Source organism: Oncorhynchus nerka, unplaced genomic scaffold (genome assembly GCF_034236695.1).
Source record: "Oncorhynchus nerka isolate Pitt River unplaced genomic scaffold, Oner_Uvic_2.0 unplaced_scaffold_2114, whole genome shotgun sequence".
NCBI classification, from domain to species: domain Eukaryota; kingdom Metazoa; phylum Chordata; class Actinopteri; order Salmoniformes; family Salmonidae; genus Oncorhynchus; species Oncorhynchus nerka.
In genome coordinates, this window is record NW_027039211.1 from 1 (window position 1) to 13,322 (window position 13,322).

Consider the following 13,322-nt stretch of genomic DNA (forward strand, 5'->3'; position numbering starts at 1 on the left):
CCACGACATCGGATTCACATGTGGAGGACTTCTGTGAACGGCGCAGCTCTACTCTACAAGTAACCTACAGACAGTTTAGGCCTACTTTTTTTTATTTGCATCTTTGGGAGGTTTATCCTTTACTGTTTAACTGCCAGATATTAGCAAAAGGAATTTGTGAAATCTGAAGACGTTACATTAAGAGACAAATGCCCACACCAGTACAAATCCACTTGAGCTGAATGACGATGGTCAGGATTTTGCACAACGAGATAGTTGCAGTTGCAGCTGAAGTGACAAATCTGAACTGCCCATTTAGTGCACAGCCATGTGAATGTTGTGCCTTTTCCTATGATATACAAAACATTTCAGCCTGTTTAAAAAAAACTGCTATGACATTGCTGATTTAATAAACAGCTGCAAATTACTCCGTGTCCACATGGCCAAATTTAGGTTTTGATACCATTTCATAAATATGGTAAAATTGCGTGATTTGATAGCATTTTGCAAACCCGATCCCCCAAATGAATGGTTTTGACCAATAAAGTTGCTTCACTACACTGCTTGGTGTAACATGCATCCACATGAAAAGGCACCCGCAAAATAAAGTGTCATTTGAAGCGTGCATAATCATGGTCAAAGTCATTGTGTTTGCCCATTACAATGTAGGAAAAAGTCATCTTTCATTACAATTTAAATTGTGAGTCACATGCATGTGAAATGTCAAGGGTGCCACAGAATTATGTTGAAATAGCTTGAGTGAATTTCCCTGGTTCGATCCGGGTTTCGTCAATAGCTCAGTTGGGAGAGCGTTAGCTCTTCCCTGGTTCGATCCCGGGTTTTCAGCATCTGTATTTGTTCTTTCTTTATGCTCTGGCTTCAAGGAAACTTTCCACAGCTTTGTTTGTTTTTCATCTGACATTTTGGCCTCAACAAGGCTGCATGAAGTGTGAACTGCAGCTTTCTTGGATCCACAAAAAAATGTGTTTTTGGCTGCGGGCATCGATCCCACTACCTATAGCATGCTAAGCAAACACAATACCAATTGATCAAATTCCCCAGAAAGTCAGGCTATGCTGTTGGTGGACTTGTTAGTTTGCGCTGCAGCACTTGCAGAGTATCTCAACAATTGTGCTCTGTAGCCAGCGGCCGGTTTCATCTGACATTTTGACATCAGTGTTACTGAAAGTAATCTGTTGTGTTACATGAGAGTTTCTTGTCATTGTTACATGACAGTAGGTTGTCGTAAGACAAGGCTGCATGAAGTGTGAACTGGAGTTTTCTTGGATCCATAAAACAATGTGCTTTTGGAGAATGTGGGCATCGATCCCACTACCTCACGCGTAAAGCATTTGAGCTAATTCCCCAGCCGTTTGGAATTTCCGAAAGAAGCAACCAAGAGGGTCCAGTCTTGTCAGGCTATGCTGTTGGTGGACTTGTTTGTTGACGTGCCAGCACTTGCAGAGGCTCGGTGCATTTCAACAATTGAGCAAAATAGCAAATGGCCGGTTAGCTCAGTTGGTTAGAGTGTGGTGCTAATGCCAAGGTCATGGGTTCGATCCCCATACTGGCTATTATGTACATTTTGAGTGTCAAAATTATGAGTCACATGCATGTGAATTGTCAAGGGTGCCACAGAATTATGTTGAGTGAATTGCCGGAATAGCTCAGTTGGGAGAGCGTTAGACTGAAGATCTAAAGGTCCCTGGTTCGATCCCAGGGTTTCGTGCATCTGTATTTGTTCTTTCTTTATGCTCTGGCTTCAAGGAAACTTTCCACAGCTTTGTTTGTGGGCCTCAATGGTGTGTGCTACGCTGCTCCTCTGAAAGTAAGTAATGTCTTGCTTTTTCATCTGACATTTTGACATCAGTGTTACATTTTTGTCATCTGACATTTGTGACATCAGTGTTAGCTTTCTTGGATCCACAAAAAAATGAATGAGTTTATAGCATGCTAAGCAAACACAATCATTGATCAAATTCCCCAGCTGTTTGGAATTGCCACAGTTCCAGTCTTGTCAGGCTATGCTGTTGGTGGACTTGTTATGACAGTAGGTTGTCGTGCTCTGTAAGACAAGGCTGCAAAGTAAGAAGTGTGAACTGGAGTTTTCTTGGATCCATAAAACAATGTGCTTTTGGAGAATGTGGGCATCGATCCCACTACGATCCCACTACCTCACGCGTGCAAAGCATTTGAGCTAATTCCCCAGCCGTTTGGAATTTCCGCAAGAAGCAACCAAGAGGGTCCAGTCTTGTCAGGCTATGCTGTTGGTGGACTTGTTTGTTGACGTGCCAGCACTTGCAGAGGCTCGGTGCATTTCAACAATTGAGCAAAATAGCAAATGGCCGGTTAGCTCAGTTGGTTAGAGTGTGGTGCTAATAACGCAAGGTCATGGGTTCGATCCCCATACTGGCTATTATGTACATTTTGAGTGTCAAAATTATGAGTCACATGCATGTGAATTGTCAAGGGTGCCACAGAATTATGTTGAGTGAATTGCCGGAATAGCTCAGTTGGGAGAGCGTTAGACTGAAGATCTAAAGGTCCCTGGTTCGATCCCGGGTTTCGGCATCTGTATTTGTTCTTTCTTTATGCTCTGGCTTCAAGGAAACTTTCCACAGCTTTGTTTGTGGGCCTCAATGGTGTGTGCTACGCTGCTCCTCTGAAAGTAAGTAATGTCTTGCTTTTTCATCTGACATTTTGACATCAGTGTTACATTAAAGTTGCTTGTCATTGCTACATGACAGTAGGTTGTCGTAAGACAAGGCTGCATGAAGTGTGAACTGCAGCTTTCTTGGATCCACAAAAAAATGTGTTTTTGGGGAATGCGGGCATCGATCCCACTACCTATAGCATGCTAAGCAAACACAATACCAATTGATCAAATTCCCCAGCTGTTTGGAATTGCCACAAGGAGCAACCAAGAGTGTCCAGTCTTGTCAGGCTATGCTGTTGGTGGACTTGTTAGTTTGCGCTCCAGCACTTGCAGAGGCTCGGTGCATCTCAACAATTGTGCTCTGTAGCCAGCGGCCGGTTAGCTCAGTTGGTTAGAGTGTGTGATACGCTGCTCTCTGAAAGTAAGTAATGTCTTTCTTTTTCATCTGACATTGTGACATCAGTGTTACATGAGAGTTTCTTGTCATTGTTACATGACAGTTTCTTGTCATTGTTTACATGACAGTAGGTTGTCGTAAGACAAGGCTGCATGAAGTGTGAACTGGAGTTTTCTTGGATCCATAAAACAATGTGCTTTTGGAGAATGTGGGCATCGATCCCACTACCTCACGCGTGCAAAGCATTTGAGCTAATTCCCCAGCCGTTTGGAATTTCCGCAAGAAGCAACCAAGAGGGTCCAGTCTTGTCAGGCTATGCTGTTGGTGGACTTGTTTGTTGACGTGCCAGCACTTGCAGAGGCTCGGTGCATTTCAACAATTGAGCAAAATAGCAAATGGCCGGTTAGCTCAGTTGGTTAGAGTGTGGTGCTAATAACGCCAAGGTCATGGGTTCGATCCCCATACTGGCTATTATGTACATTTTGAGTGTCAAAATTATGAGTCACATGCATGTGAATTGTCAAGGGTGCCACAGAATTATGTTGAGTGAATTGCCGGAATAGCTCAGTTGGGAGAGCGTTAGACTGAAGATCTAAAGGTCCCTGGTTCGATCCCGGTTTCGGCATCTGTATTTGTTCTTTCTTTATGCTCTGGCTTCAAGGAAACTTTCCACAGCTTTGTTTGTGGGCCTCAATGGTGTGTGCTACGCTGCTCCTCTGAAAGTAAGTAATGTCTTGCTTTTTCATCTGACATTTTGACATCAGTGTTACATTAAAGTTGCTTGTCATTGCTACATGACAGTAGGTTGTCGTAAGACAAGGCTGCATGAAGTGTGAACTGCAGCTTTCTTGGATCCACAAAAAATGTGTTTTTGGGGAATGCGGGCATCGATCCCACTACCTATAGCATGCTAAGCAAACACAATACCAATTGATCAAATTCCCCAGCTGTTTGGAATTGCCACAAGGAGCAACCAAGAGTGTCCAGTCTTGTCAGGCTATGCTGTTGGTGGACTTGTTAGTTTGCGCTCCAGCACTTGCAGAGGCTCGGTGCATCTCAACAATTGTGCTCTGTAGCCAGCGGCCGGTTAGCTCAGTTGGTTAGAGTGTGTGATACGCTGCTCTCTGAAAGTAAGTAATGTCTTTCTTTTTCATCTGACATTGTGACATCAGTGTTACATGAGAGTTTCTTGTCATTGTTTGACAGTCATTGTTACATGACAGTAGGTTGTCGTAAGACAAGGCTGCATGAAGTGTGAACTGGAGTTTTCTTGGATCCATAAAACAATGTGCTTTTGGAGAATGTGGGCATCGATCCCACTACCTCACGCGTGCAAAGCATTTGAGCTAATTCCCCAGCCGTTTGGAATTTCCGCAAGAAGCAACCAAGAGGGTCCAGTCTTGTCAGGCTATGCTGTTGGTGGACTTGTTTGTTGACGTGCCAGCACTTGCAGAGGCTCGGTGCATTTCAACAATTGAGCAAAATAGCAAATGGCCGGTTAGCTCAGTTGGTTAGAGTGTGGTGCTAATAACGCCAAGGTCATGGGTTCGATCCCCATACTGGCTATTATGTACATTTTGAGTGTCAAAATTATGAGTCACATGCATGTGAATTGTCAAGGGTGCCACAGAATTATGTTGAGTGAATTGCCGGAATAGCTCAGTTGGGAGAGCGTTAGACTGAAGATCTAAAGGTCCCTGGTTCGATCCCGGGTTTCGGCATCTGTATTTGTTCTTTCTTTATGCTCTGGCTTCAAGGAAACTTTCCACAGCTTTGTTTGTGGGCCTCAATGGTGTCTGCTACGCTGCTCCTCTGAAAGTAAGTAATGTCTTGCTTTTTCATCTGACATTTTGACATCAGTGTTACATTAAAGTTGCTTTCATTGCTACATGACAGTTTGTTTAAGACAAGGCTGCATGAAGTGTGAACTGCAGCTTTCTTGGATCCACAAAAAATGTTTTTGGGGAATGTCGATCCCACTACCTATAGCATGCTAAGCAAACACAATACCAATTGATCAAATTCCCCAGCTGTTTGGAATTGCCACAAGTGTCCAGTCTTGTCAGGCTATGCTGTTGGTGGACTTGTTAGTTTGCTTTTTGCATCTCACAATTGTGCTGACATCAGTGGTTAGAGTGTGTGATACGCTGCTCTCTGAAAGTCTTTTTTTTCATCTGACATTGTGACATCAGTGTTACATGTTTCTTGTCATTGTTTACATGACAGTAGGTTGTCGAAGACAAGGCTGCATGAAGTGTGAACTGGAGTTTTCTTGGATCCATAAAACAATGTGCTTTTGGAGAATGTGGGCATCGATCCCACTACCTCACGCGTGCAAAGCATTTGAGCTAATTCCCCAGCCGTTTGGAATTTCCGCAAGAAGCAACCAAGAGGGTCCAGTCTTGTCAGGCTATGCTGTTGGTGGACTTGTTTGTTGACGTGCCAGCACTTGCAGAGGCTCGGTGCATTTCAACAATTGAGCAAAATAGCAAATGGCCGGTTAGCTCAGTTGGTTAGAGTGTGGTGCTAATAACGCCAAGGTCATGGGTTCGATCCCCATACTGGCTATTATGTACATTTTGAGTGTCAAAATTATGAGTCACATGCATGTGAATTGTCAAGGGTGCCACAGAATTATGTTGAGTGAATTGCCGGAATAGCTCAGTTGGGAGAGCGTTAGACTGAAGATCTAAAGGTCCCTGGTTCGATCCCGGGTTTCGGCATCTGTATTTGTTCTTTCTTTATGCTCTGGCTTCAAGGAAACTTTCCACAGCTTTGTTTGTGGGCCTCAATGGTGTGTGCTACGCTGCTCCTCTGAAAGTAAGTAATGTCTTGCTTTTTCATCTGACATTTTGACATCAGTGTTACATTAAAGTTGCTTGTCATTGCTACATGACAGTAGGTTGTCGTAAGACAAGGCTGCATGAAGTGTGAACTGCAGCTTTCTTGGATCCACAAAAAAATGTGTTTTTGGGGAATGCGGGCATCGATCCCACTACCTATAGCATGCTAAGCAAACACAATACCAATTGATCAAATTCCCCAGCTGTTTGGAATTGCCACAAGGAGCAACCAAGAGTGTCCAGTCTTGTCAGGCTATGCTGTTGGTGGACTTGTTAGTTTGCGCTCCAGCACTTGCAGAGGCTCGGTGCATCTCAACAATTGTGCTCTGTAGCCAGCGGCCGGTTAGCTCAGTTGGTTAGAGTGTGTGATACGCTGCTCTCTGAAAGTAAGTAATGTCTTTCTTTTTCATCTGACATTGTGACATCAGTGTTACATGAGAGTTTCTTGTCATTGTTACATGACAGTTTCTTGTCATTGTTTACATGTTTGTCGTAAGACAAGGCTGCATGAAGTGTGAACTGGAGTTTTCTTGGATCCATAAAACAATGTGCTTTTGGAGAATGTGGGCATCGATCCCACTACCTCACGCGTGCAAAGCATTTGAGCTAATTCCCCAGCCGTTTGGAATTTCCGCAAGAAGCAACCAAGAGGGTCCAGTCTTGTCAGGCTATGCTGTTGGTGGACTTGTTTGTTGACGTGCCAGCACTTGCAGAGGCTCGGTGCATTTCAACAATTGAGCAAAATAGCAAATGGCCGGTTAGCTCAGTTGGTTAGAGTGTGGTGCTAATAACGCCAAGGTCATGGGTTCGATCCCCATACTGGCTATTATGTACATTTTGAGTGTCAAAATTATGAGTCACATGCATGTGAATTGTCAAGGGTGCCACAGAATTATGTTGAGTGAATTGCCGGAATAGCTCAGTTGGGAGAGCGTTAGACTGAAGATCTAAAGGTCCCTGGTTCGATCCCGGGTTTCGGCATCTGTATTTGTTCTTTCTTTATGCTCTGGCTTCAAGGAAACTTTCCACAGCTTTGTTTGTGGGCCTCAATGGTGTGTGCTACGCTGCTCCTCTGAAAGTAAGTAATGTCTTGCTTTTTCATCTGACATTTTGACATCAGTGTTACATTAAAGTTGCTTGTCATTGCTACATGACAGTAGGTTGTCGTAAGACAAGGCTGCATGAAGTGTGAACTGCAGCTTTCTTGGATCCACAAAAAATGTGTTTTTGGGGAATGCGGGCATCGATCCCACTACCTATAGCATGCTAAGCAAACACAATACCAATTGATCAAATTCCCCAGCTGTTTGGAATTGCCACAAGGAGCAACCAAGAGTGTCCAGTCTTGTCAGGCTATGCTGTTGGTGGACTTGTTAGTTTGCGCTCCAGCACTTGCAGAGGCTCGGTGCATCTCAACAATTGTGCTCTGTAGCCAGCGGCCGGTTAGCTCAGTTGGTTAGAGTGTGTGATACGCTGCTCTCTGAAAGTAAGTAATGTCTTTCTTTTTCATCTGACATTGTGACATCAGTGTTACATGAGAGTTTCTTGTCATTGTTACATGACAGTTTCTTGTCATTGTTACATGACAGTAGGTTGTCGTAAGACAAGGCTGCATGAAGTGTGAACTGGAGTTTTCTTGGATCCATAAAACAATGTGCTTTTGGAGAATGTGGGCATCGATCCCACTACCTCACGCGTGCAAAGCATTTGAGCTAATTCCCCAGCCGTTTGGAATTTCCGCAAGAAGCAACCAAGAGGGTCCAGTCTTGTCAGGCTATGCTGTTGGTGGACTTGTTTGTTGACGTGCCAGCACTTGCAGAGGCTCGGTGCATTTCAACAATTGAGCAAAGTAGCAAATGGCCGGTTAGCTCAGTTGGTTAGAGTGTGGTGCTAATAACGCCAAGGTCATGGGTTCGATCCCCATACTGGCTATTATGTACATGTTGAGTGTCAAATTATGAGTCACATGCATGTGAATTGTCAAGGGTGCCACAGAATTATGTTGAGTGAATTGCCGGAATAGCTCAGTTGGGAGAGCGTTAGACTGAAGATCTAAAGGTCCCTGGTTCGATCCCGGGTTTCGGCATCTGTATTTGTTCTTTCTTTATGCTCTGGCTTCAAGGAAACTTTCCACAGCTTTGTTTGTGGGCCTCAATGGTGTCTGCTACGCTGCTCCTCTGAAAGTAAGTAATGTCTTGCTTTTTCATCTGACATTTTGACATCAGTGTTACATTAAAGTTGCTTGTCATTGCTACATGACAGTAGGTTGTCGTAAGACAAGGCTGCATGAAGTGTGAACTGCAGCTTTCTTGGATCCACAAAAAATGTGTTTTTGGGGAATGCGGGCATCGATCCCACTACCTATAGCATGCTAAGCAAACACAATACCAATTGATCAAATTCCCCAGCTGTTTGGAATTGCCACAAGGAGCAACCAAGAGTGTCCAGTCTTGTCAGGCTATGCTGTTGGTGGACTTGTTAGTTTGCGCTCCAGCACTTGCAGAGGCTCGGTGCATCTCAACAATTGTGCTCTGTAGCCAGCGGCCGGTTAGCTCAGTTGGTTAGATGTGTGATACGCTGCTCTCTGAAAGTAAGTAATGTCTTTCTTTTTCATCTGACATTGTGACATCAGTGTTACATGAGAGTTTCTTGTCATTGTTACATGACAGTTTCTTGTCATTGTTTACATACCTTAAGGGAAGATTTTTGCTGTATGGTTAGTGAGAAAGTCCATATTGAAAATGTACGGTCCCTTACTAGACGTCAAAATCGTTTGTAAAATTCCCCAGACGGCGTCGGGCCGATTTCGGCAGGGCCGGACCTACCAGGAAGTCATCAAATGAACTTTGTCGGACATTCGGTTTCCGTTTTACAAAAATAATAAGATTTTGGTCATTTTTCCGCTGTCCAGCGGAAATTCCCACAAGAGGCATAAGCAATCATATTGCTATTGGACAAAACATCACGATTCACGACGGGGCCTTATCTCGAAAACTGAAAATATTTAGAGTGTGTGATACGCTGCTCTCTGAACTCGGTGAGCGTATGTTTGGCATAATGGGCAGTTGGCCCCGAACAAGATGGCGTCTGGGCCTCAACGGTTTTTGAGTTATGGCCATTTATCTGGGATTAAAGGTCCAAAATGAAAATAGAGAAATTATTTTTCCACTTCACGTCAAAGTCAAGGAGCCTCCGGTGTCAATAAAAAAAAACCAGCCATTTATCTATCGTCATTTAAGAGAAATCGTACAACGACAGATTGGTGATGTTCACGGATAGGTGTTTTTTTTTTCAACGGTTACAGATCCAGTTGCAGGGTGTTCTTACGAATCTTTTTAAAGTGTGCTGCAGAGCTCTGGATTTCTGTGATTTTCTTTGATTTTCTGAAATAAGATGTTTCACTCACTAAACCCTCCGTAAATAACTCAGTTCCAACGTTAAAGACTTAAAAACTCATTGACTGTAAAGGCATACCCCAATCATGATATGAGCCTTTATTTATAGCTTCCTGTGTCAACCGGAACCGTGCCTTAAATGGTGTCACAGTGGCAGATTTCAAGGGTTAAAAAGGTTCAGATCTTTCTACTTCATAACTTCATATGTGGATTAAAGGTCCAAAATGAAAATAAACTGTAAGTCAGTCATTTCATCCCAAACAGATGGTCAAAAAAGAAATCAGCTTTTCTCCCATCAGATTTCAAAGAAATAAACACACACACAGCAAGGATGGAGTGAAAAGTGCGGTGCTTAAAGACACACAAAGCCTAGGTGTGGCATTTTATTCTCTAGGCCGTGCCGAGTTCAAGTTGCAGATGTTCCCGCTTGACCGTAGCTCGCTCGGTCTAAGCAGCAGTGACCTTTGAAGCCTGGCCCTCAATGTCATTTGCTTTTGGGTGACAGTGAGAGAACCGTTAGGGTGAGAAGCACAAATTCGACCTCAGGTACGTTCCTAAGGTCCTCCCGATCCGTGCAAGCCTAACCTTGACCGTGTGGCATTAACCCTTAATAGTTAAAAGAAGGTGTTTACATCAAACAGTTTGCATTGACTTCTCTCCCCATAGGAATACATTGCCTGCACCTCTAAATTCAACCTGAAGCCTATGTGGGTTATGAATGCCTTATGAACCTGTCTTCTATGACAGTCCATCAGACCACTATGAGGTCTACCTGTGTCGATTCTAAGCTTCCTGGAGCAACCGGAAGTGGTTAAATTGACCCAAAAGGTGTTTTGATGTACATAACCTTCAAAGGTGAAAATGACTACATTCAACCCTGTGTAGATCGTAGATCAGTCAATTCTTAACTTAAAGACTTAAAACTCAGGATTCTGTAAGTTTCTATGTCAATCAAGACATGTGTTTACTTATAGCTTCCTGTGCCAACCGGAAGTGCCTTTAATTGGTGTCACACTGTCTGTTTTGAAGGGTTAAAAAGTCACATCTTTCCAAAACTTCATATGTGTGACTAGGTAACCCTCATGAACTGTAAATCAGTCATTTCTCCCAACAGATGTCAAAGAAAAGCTCTCACACGCACACACAGCAAGGATGGAGTTAAAAAGTGCGGTGCTCAAAGACACAGAGAGCAGGCATGGCATAAACATAATCTCTAGGCCGTGCCGAGTTCAACGAGATATCCCGCTTGACCGTAGCTCGCTCGGTCTAAGCGCAGCGACCATTAGAAAATTAGGCCCAAAATGAAGCCTGCCCCACAACGTCATTTGCTTTTGGGTGACAGTGAGAGAACTGTTAGGGTGAGAAGCACAATTCGACCTCAGGTACGTTCCTAAGGTCCTCCCGATCCGTGCAAGCCTAACCTTGACCGTGTGGCATTAACCCTTAATAGTTAAAAGAAGGTGTTTACTTCAAAGAGTTTGCATTGACTTCTCTCCCCATAGGAATACATTGCCTGCACCCCTAAATTCAACCTGAAGCCTATGTGGGTTATGAATGCCGTTGAACCTGTCTTTGGTGACAGTCCATCAGGCCACTATATCTAGGTCTACCTGTGTTGATTCTAAGCTTCCTGGACCAACCGGAAGTGGTTAAAATCACCCTAAAAGTGTTTATCCATACCCTGCCTGCAGTTTGATAGACATTGTGCATTCAACCCTGTGTAAATCAGTCAATTCTTAACGTAAGGACTTAAAACTGAGGATTCTGTAAAAGCATACCCCAATGAGGATATGTGTTGACTTACAGCTTCCTGTGCCAACCGGAAGTGCCATAATTGGTGTCTCTTGGGCTGTTTCGAGGGGTTAAAAAAGTCAGATCTTTCCAAAACTTCATATATGTGATTAGGCAACCCCCATGAACTGTAAATCAGTCATTTGTCCTGTAAAATTTCAAAGGAAAACTAAATCACACACACACACAGCTTGGAAGTAGGGACCCATTGGGGTGCGTAGAGACATACACTGCCTGCATTAGTTAACCTTGTTGGAACTTTTAAAGAACCGTCGGACCTAGAGTTCCGAAACTTTAGAATCCTGTTCTAGACATCAGGTCGATAGTGCGTGGTGAGTTACGTGGCTCTAGACGGTTCTCGGACCGAGAAACAGCTTCGTACATTTGCAATGACTTCAATTCATTTTGATCACACGAAAATGGCGACATTTAGAAATGTCTCAGAGACACAAGACTAGGTGCATTGCGACCGTCTCGGCCCATATAGACAGACCCCAACGTTTCTGTCCGATAGCTCATTCAAGGACCCCGTAGCAAGTCATGGAAAAAAGTGGATTTTCAGCACCAATTAGGGTTTTGCTCGGACACCAAATGACCGATCGAGCCAAAACTTGGGATTCGGGGTCGCCTTAGCAAGGTCTACACGTAACATAAGAAATGGACCCGCAGCTAGAACGTAACTACGTGTTTTATGTTTTTTTATGGTTTGAACCAAAGGCGTTGTGAATTTTGGGCCAGCTCTGAAGTATGTGATAGTTGGCTACTAAACGAGTTGGAAAAAGTGGGTTTGGTGTCAGTTTGTATCAGTTTGGTGTCAGAATGATATCTAATTGACTGATGGACGATGACTTGCTGGTGACTCTTGTCCATTTGCAATATGTTTAAACAGTGAGGTACCATCACATCATCAAAAGTGACATTCTGAAAAATCAACCCTCCTCCCGGGGAAAAATTTTAGCCATTGAGATGAACCAGAATCACTGCCCAGCCATGAACCGAAATGTTCACAACACCCTGGTTTTAGTCAATTTCATTTAGCACTGAGAGGTTCATGACAAATTCGTATGGTACCTGCCCAATGAACCAGGTTGCAAATGCACAGTGTCATCTCCCAAAAGTGCTCCTAAACAAATGGCTGCATGATGAATTCAACACCACAACGAGTTGGATGGAAAGGAAACAAAACTGCCCGTTCTGGCCTGTTTAATCTTCAAAGATATCACGTCACCCCGCATCCTCCCAAATCTACTGGCTTCATGTTCCTCAAGGTTCTGTTTTAGGACAATTTTTTCAACCTGCAGCTTGCCTGGATGTTATGAAAACATAATGTAAACTTTCTCTGATATGGTGTACATTTCAAGGAACATGACAGTTCAACCTCTGGCCTGCTCGCCTCCCTACCACTGAGGAAGTAAGTTCCCGCTCAGCCCAGTCAAAACTGGATGACCCTAAAGTTGATAGACCCAAGCTGTGAAAAAAACCCCTCAAAGCAAAATGGACAATCACCATTCAGACACCTGTTTAGGAATACAGATAAAGTAATTTCTGCAAATGCATATCTACTATTGTTCCACTGGATGTCAAAACAGAAAAATCAGCTTCATCCAAAAAGAAACAAATGAAGGACATTTCTGTTTCTGACAATTAATTGAAAAAACACAACGAGTGATGGAAAGGAACAAATAAACTGCAGGCCATCCTGTGTTCACTCAGGCCAGTCAATTTTGCATTTCCTCAAGGATTTTTAAAGTGACAAATTTTTAATGCCCATTGAAAAATTGCAAATGCACAGTGACTTTGCAAAATTCCAAAAAACAAATGGACATGATGAAATCAACTTTTGAGTGATGGAAAGGAACAAATATCACTGCTCGGCCATCCTTGTTCATCAGACCAGTCAAAAGCACATTTTGCAGGATTTTTAGCATGTCAAATTTCATATGGTAAATGCCAATTGAACCATATTGCAAATGCAACTTGACATATTTCAGTGAAAAAACATCTTGGGCTGATTTCAAATGACATGATGAAAAAATGTGAAAAGAACATCAAAAATGGAAATGATGAAATCAAATACAGTGCCTGGAAGGCAAATATCATTTGCCTGGTCCTCATCTGGCCAGTCAATTTTGCATTTCTGCAATTTTTGAGCATGTCAAATTTCATATGGTAAATGCCCATTGAAACATATTGCAAAGTAGCACGTGCACTTGCAATATGATTCTATAGTGAAAAAACATCACCAAATGGACATGATGAAA

General features: G+C 43.2%; 13 non-coding genes across 13 annotated transcripts; all 13 read left to right on the forward strand.

Moving 5' to 3' along the window:
• Positions 1-1,635: 1,635 nt before the first annotated feature.
• On the forward strand, positions 1,636-1,710 carry trnaf-gaa (transfer RNA phenylalanine (anticodon GAA)). Its single transcript has one exon. It is a non-coding gene; the product is annotated as a tRNA-Phe (tRNA).
• Positions 1,711-2,322: 612 nt separating this feature from the next.
• On the forward strand, positions 2,323-2,395 carry trnai-aau (transfer RNA isoleucine (anticodon AAU)). Its single transcript has one exon. It is a non-coding gene; the product is annotated as a tRNA-Ile (tRNA).
• Positions 2,396-2,477: 82 nt separating this feature from the next.
• trnaf-gaa (transfer RNA phenylalanine (anticodon GAA)) lies at positions 2,478-2,550 on the forward strand. Its single transcript has one exon. It is a non-coding gene; the product is annotated as a tRNA-Phe (tRNA).
• Positions 2,551-3,429: 879 nt separating this feature from the next.
• Positions 3,430-3,503, forward strand: trnai-aau (transfer RNA isoleucine (anticodon AAU)). Its single transcript has one exon. It is a non-coding gene; the product is annotated as a tRNA-Ile (tRNA).
• Positions 3,504-3,585: 82 nt separating this feature from the next.
• On the forward strand, positions 3,586-3,657 carry trnaf-gaa (transfer RNA phenylalanine (anticodon GAA)). The gene has a single exon. It is a non-coding gene; the product is annotated as a tRNA-Phe (tRNA).
• An 867-nt stretch (positions 3,658-4,524) lies between these two features.
• On the forward strand, positions 4,525-4,598 carry trnai-aau (transfer RNA isoleucine (anticodon AAU)). Its single transcript has one exon. It is a non-coding gene; the product is annotated as a tRNA-Ile (tRNA).
• Positions 4,599-4,680: 82 nt separating this feature from the next.
• On the forward strand, positions 4,681-4,753 carry trnaf-gaa (transfer RNA phenylalanine (anticodon GAA)). The gene has a single exon. It is a non-coding gene; the product is annotated as a tRNA-Phe (tRNA).
• A 773-nt stretch (positions 4,754-5,526) lies between these two features.
• On the forward strand, positions 5,527-5,600 carry trnai-aau (transfer RNA isoleucine (anticodon AAU)). Its single transcript has one exon. It is a non-coding gene; the product is annotated as a tRNA-Ile (tRNA).
• An 82-nt stretch (positions 5,601-5,682) lies between these two features.
• Positions 5,683-5,755, forward strand: trnaf-gaa (transfer RNA phenylalanine (anticodon GAA)). Its single transcript has one exon. It is a non-coding gene; the product is annotated as a tRNA-Phe (tRNA).
• Positions 5,756-6,627: 872 nt separating this feature from the next.
• Positions 6,628-6,701, forward strand: trnai-aau (transfer RNA isoleucine (anticodon AAU)). Its single transcript has one exon. It is a non-coding gene; the product is annotated as a tRNA-Ile (tRNA).
• Positions 6,702-6,783: 82 nt separating this feature from the next.
• Positions 6,784-6,856, forward strand: trnaf-gaa (transfer RNA phenylalanine (anticodon GAA)). Its single transcript has one exon. It is a non-coding gene; the product is annotated as a tRNA-Phe (tRNA).
• An 877-nt stretch (positions 6,857-7,733) lies between these two features.
• On the forward strand, positions 7,734-7,807 carry trnai-aau (transfer RNA isoleucine (anticodon AAU)). The gene has a single exon. It is a non-coding gene; the product is annotated as a tRNA-Ile (tRNA).
• Positions 7,808-7,888: 81 nt separating this feature from the next.
• On the forward strand, positions 7,889-7,961 carry trnaf-gaa (transfer RNA phenylalanine (anticodon GAA)). The gene has a single exon. It is a non-coding gene; the product is annotated as a tRNA-Phe (tRNA).
• Positions 7,962-13,322: the final 5,361 nt, after the last annotated feature.